This window comes from Ahaetulla prasina, chromosome 4 (assembly GCF_028640845.1).
Source record: "Ahaetulla prasina isolate Xishuangbanna chromosome 4, ASM2864084v1, whole genome shotgun sequence".
NCBI classification, from domain to species: domain Eukaryota; kingdom Metazoa; phylum Chordata; class Lepidosauria; order Squamata; family Colubridae; genus Ahaetulla; species Ahaetulla prasina.
The window spans coordinates 75143970-75162308 of record NC_080542.1 but is presented as its reverse complement, the minus strand read 5'-3'; the positions used below and the strand labels follow the sequence as shown (position 1 = coordinate 75162308).

The 18339-nt window shown below is 43.6% G+C and overlaps 1 pseudogene; it reads right to left on the bottom strand.

The window, feature by feature from the left end:
- Positions 1-7749: 7749 nt before the first annotated feature.
- Positions 7750-17999, bottom strand: LOC131198222 (uncharacterized; annotated as a pseudogene).
- Between the last annotated feature and the right edge of the window lie 340 nt (positions 18000-18339).

Below are 18339 nucleotides of genomic sequence, written 5' to 3'. Positions count from 1 at the left end.
CCAAACAAGTGCACTTCATCCCATGTTCCAAAATTCCTTCTTCAAAAACTTTGGCAAAACTGTTTGTCCAACACATCTACAGACTCCATGGAGTTCCTAAACGGATAATCTCAGACCGGGGGGTGCAATTCACTTCGAAGTTTTGGAAATAATTTTTGCAGCTGATAGGCTCCACCCAAGGCTTAAGCTCCTCCCATCATCCTCAAACTAATGGCGGCTGTGAATGCTCGAACTCAGTACTGGAACAATACTTACGATGTTACATTAACTATCAACAAGATAATTGGGCAGACTTATTACCATTTGCGGAAGTAGCTTACAATAATTCTGTTCATAGCAGCACTGGATTCACCCCATTTAAAATTGCCTCTGGTCAAGAATTTGTCCCCATTCCCGAACTCCCTGAACAAAAACCATTGATTCCGTCCCTGGCTGAATGGATAGAACAATTGCAAAGTACATGAAAGATTACACGAAAAGCAATTGATGATGCTCATCACTCACACAAAAAACAAGCAGATAAAAAGAGAGCTCCTGAGAAAAAGTTCCAAGTAGGAGATAAAGTTTTCTTATCTACTAAATATTTACAAACAACTCAAAAATCTAAAAAACTTGGACCAAAATATATGGGCCCATTCCCCATCGTGAAAATCATAAATCCGGTAACGGTCCAACTGGAACTACCTAAATCTCTCAAAAGAATTCACCCAGTTTTCCACGTTAGTTTGCTCAAACCTGAGCACACATCCCCCTTTAGACCAAATCCTACTAAGCCCTGTACCTATCCTCATCAACGGGGAAGAACATTTTGAAATTAAAGAAATTCTAGACTCTAGAAAACATAGAAATAAAATCCAATATCTGATAGCATGGAAACACTTCCCTCTATCGCAAGCTGAATGGGTCAACAAAGAAGATATGCAGGCCCCCAAAAAACTGGCACTATTTTATAACAAATATCCTGATAAACCCTAACTTTCCTTTTTCTTTTCCAGGACTAACGTCCTTCTTTCGAAGGAGGGCCGAATGTCAGCCTCCGCTTTAATTTAGTGTATTTCTCCTACTAGATTATCTGACTATTTTATTACCTTGTTAAAAGTTTGCTCTACTGATTGTCTTACATGCTTTATGGAGAAGGGGGGGGAGGTTTTCGCTGTTCCCAGCGTCGGCTGACATTGTATGTGGGGGAGAGGGGAAATGCCATTTTCAAACCCACAAGTTTGAATTGTGTTGGCGCGTGAATGTAACGGCAGCTGCTGATTCCACATTCCATTCAGAAGATTGACAGAGGGAGAATATCGGAAGTGAAACTACACGTGGCTGAGAAGAAAGAAGACATTGGACTATTACTGTATGACCTCTAGTAGGGGGAGGGTTCAGGAGAGAATATGACCCTGGGGTTTTGATTTACTTCCAGTTCCAGCTTTGCTTCCACCGCATCCAGACTTGTATGATATAAATTACCAAATTCTTCAACATGATGAAGTTGGGTTTTTATTTTCTCAAACACTGATCTGGGGCAGGCTGACATTCATGTTGGATGGTTATTAGTTGCTCAAATATTGAAACCACCATTTGTGCTATAAGAAGGCATTGCTTTGCCATAAACTCTATTGTATTCTCCCATGGTAAGCTCTCCACACTCTGGATTAGTTTGTTGTTAAACTTTTTAGACTTTATCTCGGTCTCCATATGAGCTGGAGCTGGACTTGTTGATTGTGAAAACAGCTGGCTGTTATTTTGCTCCCTTCCCCCCAGATAAGGAAAGTCTAGTATCTGCTGTTTTGTCAAATCTCTTTGCCGGTCCCCTTCTAACCTCTCCAGCTTGTTGGGAATGGAGGGGGGAAGGATATTTTTACTTACAAGACTCTGTCAGCAAAATGCTCGTCAATTTTTGGTTGTTTTGCATTCTTCATTGGTGGGAGAGATCCCAGGCTGGTGCCTTGGCGCTTCTTTCTTTTCTCCATGCCTTTTTATTTCTCCTCAGCCAAGAACTTGTCTGTGTTGTGGTCTATGATGATATCGTCTCCCAAAAAAAATTATTTAAATAAAAAGGTTCCAGTGGGTATACTAAATTTTTATTATTATTATTATTATTATTATTATTATTATTATTATTATTATTATTATTATTATTATTATTATTATTATTATTATTATTATTATTACAATTTCTATACCACCCTTCTCCCAAAGGACTCAGGGCAGTTTACAGCCAACTAAGAACAACAAATACAAAAATTAAAAACAGATTTAAAAGAATTAATTTAGATAGGCTGAAAATACTAAAAACTACTAAAATCCCCATTAAAACTATTAGGCCAGTCCTGCATGATGGAATAAAAGAGTCTTCAATTTATGCTGGAAGGCCTGGAGGTCAGGGAGTTGGCCTATCACTGGGGGTAGCTCGTTCCAGAGGGCTGGAGCCCTCACAGAGAAGGTCCTCCTCCTGGGGGTTGCCAGTCGACATTGTCTGGCCGACGGCACCCTGAAGAGACCCTCTCTGTGGGAGCGCACTGGTTGATGGGAGGCCACCGGTACCAGGAGACGGTCCCGTAAGTAACCCGGTCCTAAGCCATGGAGTGCTTTAAAGGTGAGAACCAACACCTTGAATTGCACCCGGAAGGCAACTGGAAGCCAGTGCAGCCTGCGCAGGATAGGTGTTATATGGGAGCTTCGAGCCGCTCCCTCAATCACCCGCGCGGCCACATTCTGGACCAGTTGTAGCCTCTGGGTACTCTGCAAGGGGAGTCCCATGTAGAGAGCGTTGCAGTCCAGGCGGGAAGGTACGTGGGCGTGAGTGACTGTGCATAGGGAATCCCGGTCCAAGAAGGGACGTAACTGGTGTATCAGGCGTACCTGATAAAAAGCTCCTCTGGCGACGGCTGTCATATGTTCTTCTAACGACAGCCGTGCATCCAGAAGGACGCTTAGATTACGAACCTTCTCCTCCCACAGTCAGCAATGGCCTCAGCTGATTGTATCAGGATGCCAGCATCCACAGCCACTCGGTCTTGGCTGGATTGAGCTGGAGCCTGTTTTTCCCCATCCTGACCTGTACGGCCTCCAGGCACTGGGACATCACTTCGACGGTGAAAGGAGAGCTGCTGCAAAAATGCTCCAGCAGCAGCAGCCCCACCCTCCTTCTTTTCAAGTAGTAAAATTGAAACTTTTTAAAGGTTAAAAGTTAAAAATGCAAAATAAAAATACAAAAAAATATAGAGAGTAAAAAAGAGAACAAAGTTAAAAAGTTAAAAATTGATTTAAAAGTAGAAAGAATGTTTTAAAAAAAGAATAAAATTAGAGAATAAAAAGCAGAGCAAAGCTCAAAGCTGCTGCTCACTCCAGCCATTTTGAATCGCCAGTCCTTGCCTCCAGAAATTCAGACTGTTATGTCTATTTAAATCCCTCCTTTTAATATTACAAGTGGATTCTTCAGCAAAATGTTGCAGTCCTCTTTGAGCCTGCTCTATTCTATTTTCACCCCCACCAGTACTTTCCGTATTTTCACAGTCTTTAATTAAAAATGTTCAAAGTTTCCTTTTGTTAATTACCACCATTCCATCAGATTTGAAATAGAATGGGATTCAATCTCCATCAATTAGCTAATCCAAATTCTTATTTCTTTTTTTTAAAAAAGTTCCCCAACTTCTCTTTTCTCAATAGAAAAAAAAGCTTTTACTTTTGTTCTCCTCACCACCAAATTACCAGATGTGAGAGCAAATACACACCCACTCTTACTCCTCACTCTCAGCTAGTCTTTTTCACCCTATTCTTTTACAGATCGGTTTGAAGGGAAACTGTTTCCTCAAAAAATCAAAGTCTTTCTCACCTCGATGTCACACGTTGCCTCCTTTCTTCCTCTTCCATTGCAGCTGCCCGAGCTTTCTAGCAACTTCTATGGTTGCTTTCCCCACTGCCCAGTTTGAGAAGCTTCTTCTTATCTAGCCGGGGAGTTTGTGATCTCCCTGTGCTGGTCAGTTCATGCTCCTCTTGTTTGTCATCCTTACAGGATGACTTAGGTCACTTGGGACTCCCAGACAATGGAGATATCAATGGATCTTCAAGAGGACTCAAAGAACCCATCATATCGCTGCGACGCTGGCCATGCCTCCCTCAACTACATATGCTAGTTTTGTGGCTGCCCAGGAAATAGTCAGGCATAGGAAGCTGTTCACAGATGGAGAATATATGAAAGAATCTTTTCTTAAGATTTCAGAACATCTATTCTCGGACTTAAAAAGCAAGCATGAAATTGTTCAGAAAATCAGAGATATACCTCTCTCTGCGAAGACTGTCAAAGACAGAACCATAAAAATGGCAGAAAACATCACCAGACAGCAAATTAAAGACATCAATTCAGCTGTGGCATATTCAGTCACCTGTGATGAGTCTAAAGACAAAGGTCATATTGAACAAATAGCACTCTTCTGCCAATATGTGAACTGTGCTGGGCCACAGGAAGAAATGATTGAGTTGATACCACTAAAGGGCCAAACACAGGGAGAGGACATCTGTGAGACTGTCTTGGATTATCTAAGAACCAAACAAATAAAAACCACCCACCTGGTGTCAGTGGCTACTGATGGGGCACTGAGTATGACAGGAGTGATGAAAGGCTTTGTGGCTTTATTGCAGAAGTCACTGGGTAGAAAAACTGCTGATATTTCACTGCATCCTGCACCAAGAGCAGGGGTGAAATCTAGATTTTTTTGCCACCGGTTCTGTGGGCATGGCTTTGTGGGCATGTGACTGGGTGGGCGTGGCCAACATGACATCACTCATGTCTGTCTGTATGTCTTTCTTTCTTTCTTTCCTTCTATCTTTCTTTCTCTCTCTCTCTCTCTCTCTCTCTCTCCCCCCCCCTCACCTGATCTGAGCAGCAGCTGCTGTGGGAGAAGAAAGAAAGTGTTCCCTGTCATGGGCTGGATGCAGGCAGCAGGACCCAAGGTGGAGGGGAAGGCAAGGGGTCTGGGGAATCGCTGGGAAGCCCCCATGGAAGGCAGTCAAGCATGGCAGGGCTTCAGGGAAGGAAGTAAGCTGCCCTCTGCTTTACCACACCATCTCTTCCTCCTTGTCAGCAGCATCCATTTGGCTAATCTCCCTGCAAACTCAGCCGCTTCCACACCTCCACATGCTTCCTTTCCTCCCCCCCCCCCACGACCTCCCCACACCTGCACAGCTTCTGTTTTTGCAGTAAGGCAGCCATGGGAATCACCAACCCATCGGCGGGCACCAAAAGCCCAGGAGGGGAAAGCTGCACTTACAAGGTCCTCTCTTCTTTATGGAGCTTGACTTTGCGGACTCTTCTCTTCTCTGCCCACTCTTAATGCCGCCAATGCCAATGCTGCTGGGAAATTGGCTGGATGTGGCTGAATGAGGCGTGCTGTCCTGCCATACTTACTAGAAAATGCAGCTTTCCCCTCCTTAGCTCCTGGTGCCCGTCGATGGATTGGCAATTCCCGTGGCTGCCTTACTGCAAAAACAGATGCTGTGCAGGGGTGGAGTGGTCGTGGGGGGAAGGAAAGGAAGCATGCGAAGGTGTGGAAGCATCAGCCAAGTTTGCAGGGAGATTGGCCGAGTAGATGCTGCTGGCAAGGAGGAAGAGATTGAATGGTAAAGGGGGGGCAGCTTACTCCCTTCCCCGAAGCCTTGCCATGCTTGACTGCCTTCCGGGGGGCTTCCACGTGCCTGCCTTTGCAAGCTGGCCACCAGGATGCTGGGAAGGCAGCGTGGAAGGCAGGCAAGCATAGCAGGACTGCGGGCTGTGGATCGGTTCGGGGGCATGGCCAACCAGCCATTGCTCCCGGTTCAGCAAACCAGCCCCAGTCTTCGCTACCTACTCACCCGATCTGGTCTGATCCGGTAGCATTTCACACCGACCAAGAGACATTGTGTGCCCAAACATTCCCTCCAGAATGCACAGAAGTAATGAATGTTGTCATTCAGATTGTCAATACGATAATGGTAAAAGCTTTAAATCACCATCAGTTCTGTTTGCTGAGGTGGAAAGCACATATTCTGATCTCCTTCTGCACAACAAAATCCAGTGGCTGTCCACAGGGGAGGTGTTGAAACACTTTGCTATGTGTCTGGAAGAGTGAAAACTTTCCTGGGCAGAAAAGCCTGACTTTTCCTGAGGGTGGCTACGCTTCATGGTAGATATGACAACGTGCACATGCTGGAGGAGGTTTTGGCATTTGAGGGCAGGTTGACAGTGTTTGCCAGAGATTTAGAGAGACTACACTGTCTCGCTTCCCCTCTTTGAGAGAGATCAAAGCAGCTTATTATAAACCTCTAACATTGACAAGCTTAAAATACCTTGTAGATATTTATAAACTTCTGCTGGTAATCCATCTGGTCCTGGAGTCTAATTATTTTTTTGCCTCTTTATCGCTTCTGTCAGCTCCATCATCGATATTTTTCATTTAACATATTTTTAATATTTTCAGACACTTTTGGTAATTTAGCTTTTTTCAAATATTGTATTATCTTTTCTTCTGAATTTTTTTCTTTATCATATAATTTTTCATAAAATTCTTGAATTATTTTCTTTTTAATCTTATTTCAAAATTGTAAGTTTCCTTTCATGTCTTGTAGTTTACTTACCATTTTTTTCTCTTTTCCCTTTTTCAGTTTATAGGCTAGCCACCTTCCCAGTTTATTAACATTTTTTAAAAAGTTTTGTTTTGCTCTTCTAATTTGCACCAGTCCTTCCTTTTCTATTAAGCTCAGTTTATCTTTTATTATTTCCATTCATTTTTTAAAAAAAATTCTTTTGTGGATCTCTTTGAAGCACCAGTTCAAGTTTTTTAAATTCTTCCCTTAATGTCGTTTTATGTTGCTTTTCTTTCTTGTTGTTTCTTGCTATATAGGTTATAGCTAATCCCCTAATATGTGCTTTGGCTATATCTCATACGTTTTGCAATGATGTCTCTTCTTTCTTATTTTCTTTGAAGAAGAATTCTTTTGCTGTTGTTTATATAAATTCTTTCTCTTTTAATATAGTGTCCATCTTGGCTTTTTCTTTTCTCCTTTCCAAATTACTTTTATTGGGTTGTGGTCAGCCCAAATATTGGTTTCTATCTCAATTTCTTGCAAATTGGTTCTTAATTCAGGTGACATCCATATCATACCAATTCTGGACCAATATTTATCTCAATTTGAATAAAATGTGTATTGATTTTTTGGGGGGTTCATTTCTCTCCACATATCCTGTATACAGGTTTCCTCTATCATTTAAAAAAAAAAGCCTTAGGAAGTATCTTTCCTTCCTTTTTCCCTGTCTTACCATTCCTATAGTCTAATATTGCATCTACAATTGCATTAAAGTTTTCTACAACACAAATATTTTGATACTCCATTTCTAATATCTTCTTATATAATTTTTTGTAGAATTCATCTTGCTTTTTATTTGGTCCATATATTGCTATTAAAAGTATCTTTTTTTGGTTCATCACTATTTCTACCATTCCACCACCTTCCTTCTTCATCTGCATATATTTGTTTGGAGTTTATCTTTTCCTTAATGTGTAGATCTACCCCTTTTCTTTTGCTATGCTGATTAAAAATATAATTTCCCAATTTTGGGACATTCGAGTAATTTACAGTGTTCTTTTTTTATATGAGTTTCTTGCAAGCAAATTATATCTAATTTTCACTTTTGTAATCATGTAAAAATCCTTTTTATGGGGGAATTCAGTCCTTTTATATTTATTGACAACATTTCCTTTTCCCTCTCCATCTCTTTTACTTATACATAGGTTTTATTCTCCTAGTTGTTCTTGTGTGTTTCTATTCTTTTGCCCTTGCTCCTTCTTGTTTTATCCTTTCTATTTCACCGTCTTTTCATCATATATTTCTCTCTTCTGCTGTTGATTCCTCATGCCCTTTATATTCCTCTTCAGTTCTCTTCTTGTTTCTCTTGTTTCTTTTCCCTCAGTTGTTGCAATATGGCTCTCATAAAATTCTATTGCCTTATCTATCTAATCTAATCTGTATCTTTTGCCATCCCAGTTGACTAAAATTCCCTCTGTGATCAACCATCTGAAGTTAACCTCTTTTAATTAGTTTAATGGTCAGAAATTTATATTGTTTCCATATTGTAATGTATTTGAACTTTAGGAGGGAAGTTTGGGCGGGAACAAGCACGTTGCTAATTGGCTGATGCCTCAGCCAAAATACTATTTAAAGAGGGGTTTTTACCTGTTGGTTTTTGCTGGGATCACAATAAACCAAAGAGCTGTTGTCACTTGTATCGTCTCCTGCCTCTTCATTGCCCGAACTTAACATTGGCGACGAAGGTGGGATGTTGAGGCAGTGAGACTAGGAAAAGAGCTGAAGGAGTAACGGATTCTCAAACCCAGCCAGTATCAAGAGCGGATACATAGCGATGTCTAGCTATATGCCACCAGCGCCATTTGACCCAGCCAAGGAGAAATGGGGGTCGTACATGGCTCGTTTCGAGTGTTTCCTCGAAGCGAATGAACTGCAAGGAGTCTCGGATAATCAGAAGCGCGCTTACTTCCGGAGCCACTGTGGACCAGAAGTTTTCGATACCGCCGAATCGCTGTCGGAACCAACGCCGGTACAGTCGGTGCCATGGCAAACGCTACAAACGACACTACGAGCACACTATGCTCCGGTGCCATCAAAGTTTGTTCAACGTTTCGTGTTGAGGCAGAGGGTTCAGCAAGAGGGCGAATCGATAAGCGTGTACATGGCCACATAAAGGAAAGCCGCGAACCACTGTGAGTACAGAGACTTGGAGGACTCCTTACTAGAACAACTCATTTGTGGGATCAGGGACATCCGACTACAGAGGCGGCTGCTGTCCAAAAGCAACCTAACCCTGGCAATAGCCCTGGATGAGGCCAGGGCACATGAGATGTCCACCAAAGCGGTGGAAACCTTACAAAAGCCGAACACACTGAATGCTGGGGCGAAAACAACGCCAGTCCACAGCGAAGAAATCCAGGCCGAATCGGAGGGTGAAGAAGAGGAAGAGGTTTTCCACACCAGGAGGCCGGAGAGAGGCGACCGGGACGAGTGCGTGAGCTGCGTAGGCCAACACCAACGACAAAATGGCAGGTTCAAGGATGCAATTTGCCGGCGGTGTGAAAAGAAAGGACACATAGCTCAGGCCTGCTGAGCCCCTCAACATTCCTGCCCAAAATTCAAACCGGCAAATCAGCAGAGCGCTGGATCAACGAAACGGCCAGGGATTGGTCCGTTCAAAAGAGGCGCGAAGTTGAATCAGACCACTATAAGGGTGGGCCACGCATCGACGCAACTAGAAAAGAAAATATTCACCAGGACACACATCGAAGGAGTGCCATGTAAAATGGAGGTGGATACCGGCTCATCAATCACGATTATGTCTTGGGACACCATCGCGAGGGACCTGCCAGACGTCGCGAAACGCCAGCTGCAAACCCAAAAGCTGAGAGTGCAAGACTACCAGGGAAACCGAATCCCTGTCCGAGGAGTCACGTCCGTCAGAGTGAAATATGGACACTTCAAGAAAACCCTGCCGATCACCATCATAGATGGAAACCTACCCAGTTTGCTAGGCCTGGACTGGTTCAGAACCTTGGGCATGGAAGTAACCGGGGTTCACAGTAACAGAGTCAACCTGAAGGATGAACTGCTGAAAGAGTTTGAGGACGTCTTCCAAGACTGCCTGGGCAATTACGTGGGAACCCCCATCTCATTTAATTTGGATCCCCAGGTTGTCCCCATTAGGTTAAAGGCTAGGAGGGTCCCATTCGCCCTTAAGCCCAAGATTGACAGGGAACTAGACAAACTAGTAAACCAGGGAATACTAGTCCCCGTCGACCATGCAAAATGGGAGACACCAATAGTGACCCCAGTCAAACCGGACGGATCAGTCCGGATTTGCGCTGATTATAAGGCAACGCTTAACAAGCCTTGCAAAAGAGTGCATACCCCGTTCCCGTAGTGCAACATCTGTTGCACTCGTTAGGACAAGGACAGGTTTTCGCCAAACTCGATCTGGCTCAAGCCTACCAATAATTACCAGTAGACAATGGCACAGCCGAGGCACAGACGATTGTAACACATCGAGGTGCCTTTAAATGCACTCGACTTCAGTTTGGAGTCAGTGTAGCCCCCAGGTTATTCCAAAACCTAATGGAACGTTTACTACAGTGTCTACCAGGAGTTGTGCCATATTTCGACGACGTACTAGTATCAGCAGAGAACTTAGATGAGTTAGGGGTCAAACTGCGGAAGGTCTTGGGCATTTTCAGGTCTGCGGGGCTTAAGGCTAAACTCAACAAATGCCAGATAGGAGTTGAATCTGTAGAATTCCTGGGATACCGGATAGACAGAGAAGGCATCCACCCAACTGAGAGCAAAGTGCGAGCCATTAGAAAGGCTCTGGCTCCAAAAAATAAGACTGAGCTACAGGCATTTTTAGGGCTTGTAAACTTCTATGCGGTTTTCTTACGAAATAAGGCAACAGTAGCCCAACCGCTTCATAAACTGCTAGCGAAAAAAGCTGTTTGGACGTGGGAAAAGGTTGAGGCTAGAGCATTCGAGGGCGTTAAGAATCTTTTGTCCAGCGATAGCTTCCTCATCCAGTACAATGGGACATTACCACTAGTACTAGTTTGTGATGTATCACCCTACGGGGTAGGGGCTGTTCTTAGCCATAGGTTACCGAACGGATCAGAAGCCCCTATAGCATATTTTTTCCGCACGATGTCCGCAGTGGAAAGAAACTACAGCCAGCTAGACAGGGAAGCCCTGGCCATAGTTTCTGGGGTTAAAAAATTCCACGAGTACCTATTTGGGTGGCATTTCGAAATAGTCACGGACCACAAACCATTATTGGGATTCTTGGCGGGGGACCGTCCAACACCAGGTGCATTATCACCCAGGCTGACCCGTTGGACTATTTTCCTGGCAGCATACTCGTACAAATTGTCCCACCACCCAGGCAACGATTTAGGACATGCGGATGCTCTAAGTAGATGCCCCCTACCAGAGACTATCGAAGACCCGACCCCAGGGATGCCCGTCTTACTAATTGACTCTTTGGACTCTGGCCCAGTCACATCTACGGAAGTGACTAGGGCATCTTACAAAGACGTTGTCATAAGGACTGTGATCGGTTGGGTGCAGAGGGGATGGCCCGCTGCACTGGGGGATCGGTTCAAAGACTTTGCAAAAAAACGTTCGGAACTGTCGGTTCAAGGGGGTTGTCTGTTATGGGGGGATAGAGTGGTTATTCCGGAAAAATTAAGAGGGCATGTGTTGGAACTGTTGCATGTGGGCCACCCGGGGATTGTGAGGATGAAAAGCCTAGCGAGGAGTTATGTGTGGTGGCCACAAATGGATAAAGACATTAGCGACAGGGTAGGGAAATGCCAAGCCTGCCAAGAGTCAAGGCCACTACCCCCAACAGCCCCCATAAGGGATTGGGAGAAACCCCAAGGTCCTTGGTCCAGAATCCATATATATTTTGCCGGGCCATTCCATGGGCAGACCTTTTTAATTGTGGTAGATGCCTACTCAAAGTGGTTAGAAATTTTGCTCATGAAAACCACAACAGCAGAAGCCGTAATCACAGTATTGAGGCATCTCTTTGTAACACACGGGTTGCCCAACACTCTAGTGTCCGACAATGGCCCGCAATTCACGGCTACCCAGTTTGAGGGATACTTAGCGGAAGAGGGCATCCGACATGTCCTCTCGGTGCCTTTCCACCCGGCAACGAACGGACTTGCAGAACGTTTCATTCGCAGCGCCAAGGAAGCGCTATCTAGAATAAGCCCAGGAGATTGGCAAGCTAAAATTGATACTTTCTTGGCGGTACAACATAGAACCCCCTGTGTGACCACCGGCTGCAGCCCATCAGAATTATTAATGGGTAGGAAGCTCAGGTGCCCCTTAGATCGGTTAAACCCAACATACTCCCCGGATGGGTACCAAGGGATAAAGGAAAAAACCAGAGCAATGACAGCAGGTGACCCAGTATGGGCACATAACTATAGTGAAGGCCCAGCGTGGCTAAAAGGAACAATTATAGGAGTAACCAGACCGAAATCATATGTAGTGGACATGGGGGATGGCCGAGTGTGGAGACGTCACATAGATCAATTACGGAAAAGGGTACAATCCAGAAACCAAACAGCCAGACCCTGACTACCCAATATTTGAACCAACAGCTAACTCAAACCCGAGGCGAGCGGAGGACTTATCTGAGTTTGAAGAAGTCCAGCGACGCCAACCGGCTCCTCCTGTGCTGACCAATTGGCCCCCATCTTCACCCATATTTTCAATAAATCACTAGAGATGTGCTATGTTCCTTCTTGCTTCAAACGCTCTACCATCATCCCAGTGCCGAAGAAGCCCACCATCAAGGAACTAAATGACTACAGACCAGTTGCTCTAACATCTGTAGTCATGAAAACCTTTGAAAGGCTAGTGCTTTCCTACCTGAAAACCATCACGAATCCGCTTTTAGACCCCTTGCAATTTGCATACCGAGCAAATAGATCAACAGATGATGCTGTTAATATGGCTCTGCACTACATCCTACAACATCTTGAGTCTCCAAAGACCTATGCAAGGGTCCTTTTTGTAGACTTTAGTTCAGCATTCAATACCATCATTCCAGACATTCTTCTAACTAAGCTAAACCAGCTACAGGTACCGGAACAGACTTGTAAGTGGATCACAAGCTTCCTAACAAACAGGAAGCAGCAGGTGAAGCTAAGCAAGATCACATCAAATACCTGTACAATTAGCAGGGCCCCCAAGGCTGTGTGCTCTCCCACTTCTCTTCTCTCTGTATACCAATGACTGCATCTCCAATGATCCATTTGTTAAGCTATTGAAGTTCGTAGATGACACAACAGTGATTGGTCTCATTCGAGACAATGACGAATCCGCATATAGACGTGAGGTCGAACGACTAGCCTTGTGGTGCAACCAAAACAATCTGGAACTGAACACACTCAAAACCGTAGAAATGGTGGTAGATTTTAGGAAAAACCCTTCCATACTTCCACCTCTCACAATACTTGACAACACAGTATCAACAGTAGAAACCTTCAAATTTCTGGGTTCTATCATATCGCAAGATCTCAAATGGACAGCTAACATCAAAAACATCATTAAAAAAGGACAACAAAGAATGTTCTTTCTGCGCCAACTCAGTAAGCTCAAACTGCCCAAGGAGCTGCTGATCCAGTTCTACAGAGGAATTATTGAGTCTGTCATTTGCACCTCTATAACTGTCTGGTTTGGTTCTGCAACCCAACAAGAAAAACACAGACTTCAGAGGATAATTAGAACTGCAGAAAAAATAATTGCTACCAACTTGCCTTCCATTGAGGACCTGTATACTGCACGAATCAAGAAGAGAGCCGTGAAAATATTTGCAGATCCCTCGCATCCTGGACATAAACTGTTTCAACTCCTACCCTCAAAACGACGCTATAGAGCACTGCACACCAGAACAACTAGACACAAGAACAGTTTTTTCCCGAAGGCCATCACTCTGCTAAACAAATAATTCCCTCAACACTGTCAGACTATTTACTGAATCTGCACTATTATTAATAGTTTCATAGTTCCCATCACCAATCTCTTTCCACTTATGACTGTATGACTATAACTTGTTGCTGGCAATCCTTATGATTTATATTGATATATTGATCATCAATTGTGTTGTAAATGTTGTACCTTGATGAACGTATCTTTTCTTTTATGTACACTGAGAGCATATGCACCAAGACAAATTCCTTGTGTGTCCAATCACACTTGGCCAATAAAATTCTATTCTATTCTATTCTATTCTGAAGACAGCGGGGACAAACGCTGCCAATAATCCAGGGCCGGATGGCCCAGAGAAGGAGCTGGGAGGAACAAACAGTCCCTCCAACCAGCTCGACTCACTCCCAGAGAATGAATTGCGCAGGTCAGAAAGAGTTAGGAGATGCCCTGTCTACCTGCATGACTACGTGGAAAAATAACATGCAAATTCCATGTAAATAGTGGTACAATGCGTTCTGGGAGGGGAGGAGTGTAATGTATTTGAACTTTAGGAGGGAAGTTTGGGCGGGAGCAAGCACGTTGCTGATTGGCTGATGCCTCAGCCAAAATACTATTTAAAGAGGGGGTTTTGCCTGTTGGTTTTTGCTGGGATCACAATAACAAACTGATAACAAAAAGCTGTTGTCACTTGTATCGTCTCCTGCCTCTTCATTGCCCAAACTTAACACATATATCTCTGACTCTCCTAGAGGGAATTTCCTTCCCTCTATATTGTAATGGGTTGTCTCTTACCCTTCTCAGTATTTCATCTCTTACTGATTTTTTCACAAATCTCACATGTATCTCCCTAGGGACCTTGTTTCCTTGTATAGCTTGAGTTTATTCTAAATATTTCATCTATTCCCCACCCCCATCTCTTGCTTCCCTATCTCTAAGGCACCTGCTAACAACTCTATAATCAAATCTCGAAGATCTTCTTTATCCTTATATATATTCGGAAATCTTAAGAAATGTGCCAGCTTTTCCATTTCCAGCATTATAACTGTCTCCACCAGGTTTTTATTTGCCTGTGTCAAAGTTTGATTTATTTCTTCCATTTTTTTTCCTGTTTCTTCTGATTTGTCCTCTATTTTCTGGATTCTTTGTTCATTTTTTGTTATCATCTGCTTAAAGTTTTCTAATCTTACATCCATATTGTGGATCTGTTCCTTCATCTCGTCCCAGTTGCCTTTCACCTCATTATGGTTTTTTCTTGTTTTTTCTTTGTGTGAAGTAATAGCTGAATTGATTGTAGTACAGATTGTATTTCTTTTTGAAAAAAAATTTTTTCTTGTTGTAGCATTACTTCTATTGATCTCTGATTTGATGGGCTAGATGCTACTGACATTAGTCTGGAAGACGCTGCATCTCCTAATTGTTGTTTGCATTTTTCTTTTTCCCCCCAACACTTGCTACCTCATTGTTTTATTTGTTTCCTTGGGATTTATGATTGGTTTTGTGTTCTAGAGATTCCAAAGACTGGTACCCCCCCCCCCCCCAATTTTAATTGAAAGCCCTTTTGATGACTTGGGCCAGTCTTTTTCCAAATACATTTTTCCCTGTTTCCATGATGTGCAGCCCATCCCTTGCCAAGATTCCTTCTTGTAGGTAATGCAGTCCATGATCCAGGAAACCAAAGTTTTCTTGGTGACACCAACCCTTTAGCCAGTGGTTTATTTTTAGAATTCTTTTTTCCCTCAATGGGTGTTGACCTTTCTTTGGGAATACTGATGAGAACACTCCTAGCTCTTTTATTGCCTAGTTACTTATAATATCTCAATATTGTACTCAGCTGCATCCTTGATTTTTGCTCCAGGGAGACAACATACATCCCTAGATTGTATGTCTGGTCTGCAAATGGTTGGTTCTGTTCCTTTGAGAATAGAATCTCCTATCACTAACACTCACTTTTTTTCCTCCTTTTTTTCAGGGATGTAGCCTGGGGTACTTTTCTGTTTATCTCAAGTGTGTTGATGTGACTTTATAAGGGATATTTGATGATGTCTCTTTTCTAGATGTTTGCATGTTTTCTTTGAGGGGGGATTGTGGGTCTGCATATTTTCACCTAGGGGGAGAAATCAATTGGTCAATTTTAATGGAGCTGCTTCTGGTTGGGTTAGATTAGGCAGCAAGGGTTTGTTAGATGTATGCTGCTTTTTTTCTTTGATTATTGTGCTTCCCTCTATGTGTGACATACCATATTTTTTGGAGTATAAGACGCACCAGAGTATAAGCACCTTAGTTTTTGGGGAAGAAAATAAGAAAAAAGCTGATTGGCAGGTGGATTAGCCTCCCAGAATACTCCCAATCAACTGTTCCCAGAGGTGAATTTTATTCATTTATTTATTTATTTATTTATTATTTAGATTTTTATACCACCCTTCTCCCGAAGGACTCAGGGCGGTGTACAGCCAGAATAAAAACAGTACAATATACAAATTAAGACAAAAGTTAAAATAACATATTCTATAAATGGCCGAAAATTTAAAACCGTCAAATTTTACCCATAAAATTCATAAAAATACCCCAATTAAAATTATTAAAATTCAAAAAGTTTAAAAATTAAGCCAGTCCCGCTTGGATAAACAAGTGCATTTTCAATTCATGGTGAAAGGTCCGAAGGTCAGGTAATTGATGCAAACCAGGGGGAAGTTCGTTCCAGAGGGTAGGTGCTCCGACAGAGAAGGCCCTTCCCCTGGGGGCCGCCAGCCGACATTGCTTGGTGGACGGCACCCTGAGAAGACCCTCTCTGTGTGAGCATACGGGTCGGTGGGAGGCATAAGGTAACAGCAGGCGGTCCTGTAAGTACCCGGGCCCTAAGCCATGGAGCGCTTTAAAGGTGGTAACCAACACCTTGAAGCGCACCCGAAAGACCACAGGTAGCCAGTGCAGACTGCGCAGGAGCGGTGTTATACAGGAGCAACGTGTGGCTCCCTCAATCACCCGCACAGCTGCATTCTGAACTAACTGAAGCCTCCGAGTGCACTTCAGGGGTAGCCCCACGTAGAGAGCATTGCAATAATCCAGACGAGAAGTGACAAGAGCGTGAGTGACCGTGCATAAGGCATCCCGGTCAAGGAAGGGGTGCAACTGGTGAACCAGGCGGACCTGGTAAAAAGCTCTCCTGGAGACGGCCGCCAAATGGTCTTCAAACGACAGCTGTCCATCCAGGAGAACACCCAAGTTGCGGACCCTTTCTGTTGGGGCCAATGACTCGCCCCCAACAGTCAGCTGCGGTTGCAGCTGACTGTACCGGGGTGCCGGCATCCACAGCCATTCCGTCTTGGAGGGATTGAGCTTGAGTCTGTTTCTCCCCATCCAGACCCGTACGGCTTCCAGGCACCAGGATAGCACTTCGACAGCTTTGCTGGGGTGGCCCAGGGTGGAAAAGTACAGCTGCGTATCGTCAGCGTACAGCTGGTAACTCACCCTGAAGCCACTGATGACCTCGCCCAATGGCTTCATATAGATGTTGAACAGGAGAGGCGAGAGAATTGACCCCTGAGGCACCCCACAAGTAAGGCGCCTTGCGATCGATCTCTGCCCCCCTGTCAACACCGTCTGCGACCGGTTGGAGAGATAGGAGGAGAACCACCGATAAACGGGGCCTCCCACTCCCAAACTCTCCAACCGGTGCAGCAGGATACCATGGTCGATGGTATCAAAAGCTGCTGTGAGATCTAACAGGACCAGGGCAGAGGAACAACCCCTATCCCTGGCCCTCCAGAGGTCATCCACCAACACGACCAAAGCTGTCTCCGTACTATATCCGGACCGGAAGCTGGACTGGAATGGGTCTAGATAGACAGCTTCATCCAGGTACTGGGGAAGCTGCCATGCCACCACACTCTCTACAACCTTCGCCACAAAGCAAAGGTTGGAGACTGGACGATAATTTCCCAAAATAGCTGGGTCCAGGGAAGGCTTCTTGAGGAATTTTAGCAACTAGTTCCTTGGTTGTGTGCTCTGTGCCTTGTTTTTTTTGCCTCTGAAACTCCATTTCAGAAAAAACTTTTTTCTGCCTCTGAAAACCTCCAAAACAGAGCTTCAGAAAAAAAGGCTCTGAAGCTCTGTTTGGGGGCTTCTTTTCTGAAGCTCTGTTTGGGGGCTTCTTTTCTGAAGTTTCATTTCTGATGCTTTTTTCAGCCTCTGAAACCTCCATTTGAGAAGCTGGGTGGGACTACATTCGGAGTATAAGACACATCAAGATTTTTACCCTCTTTTTTGGGGAAAAAAGATGTGTCTTATACTCCAAAAAATATGGTACCTTCATTTGTCTTCCTTCAAGGGTTTATCAGCAGGGTCAAATCCTCTGGGAGTTGCCTCTTCATTATTTGGATATAGCTTTCTTGCGTAAGTTGGAGTTGGCTTTAGATTCCTTACTTTTCCTCTAGTAGTTCAATACTTGTATAATTTGGGTGTTCTTTGGGCATAAACGCACAGATGGAACATATATTGCATACAGCAATAGTAACAATCCCTGTTCCATGAGTTTGTTTCTTTTTGCTGGTTCTTTTAAAGATAAAAATTAGGTAAAAGTAGAGATTTTATCTCAATATATGCTTGAAGAAAGAGAAAAAAATAGTTTTAAAATGTTTCATTTTGGTTGTTCATTTAAGGATGTGGAAGATATTGCCACAGTTTTCCAGAAGAAAAATTTAAATTAATAGTTTAAAAATGTACTAGTTCTTTTAAAGTTTTCAAAATTTAAAAGTTTTAAGGTTTAAAAATCTAAAATTTGAAAATCCCTTTTTTGGTTGGTGGATGTGCTTT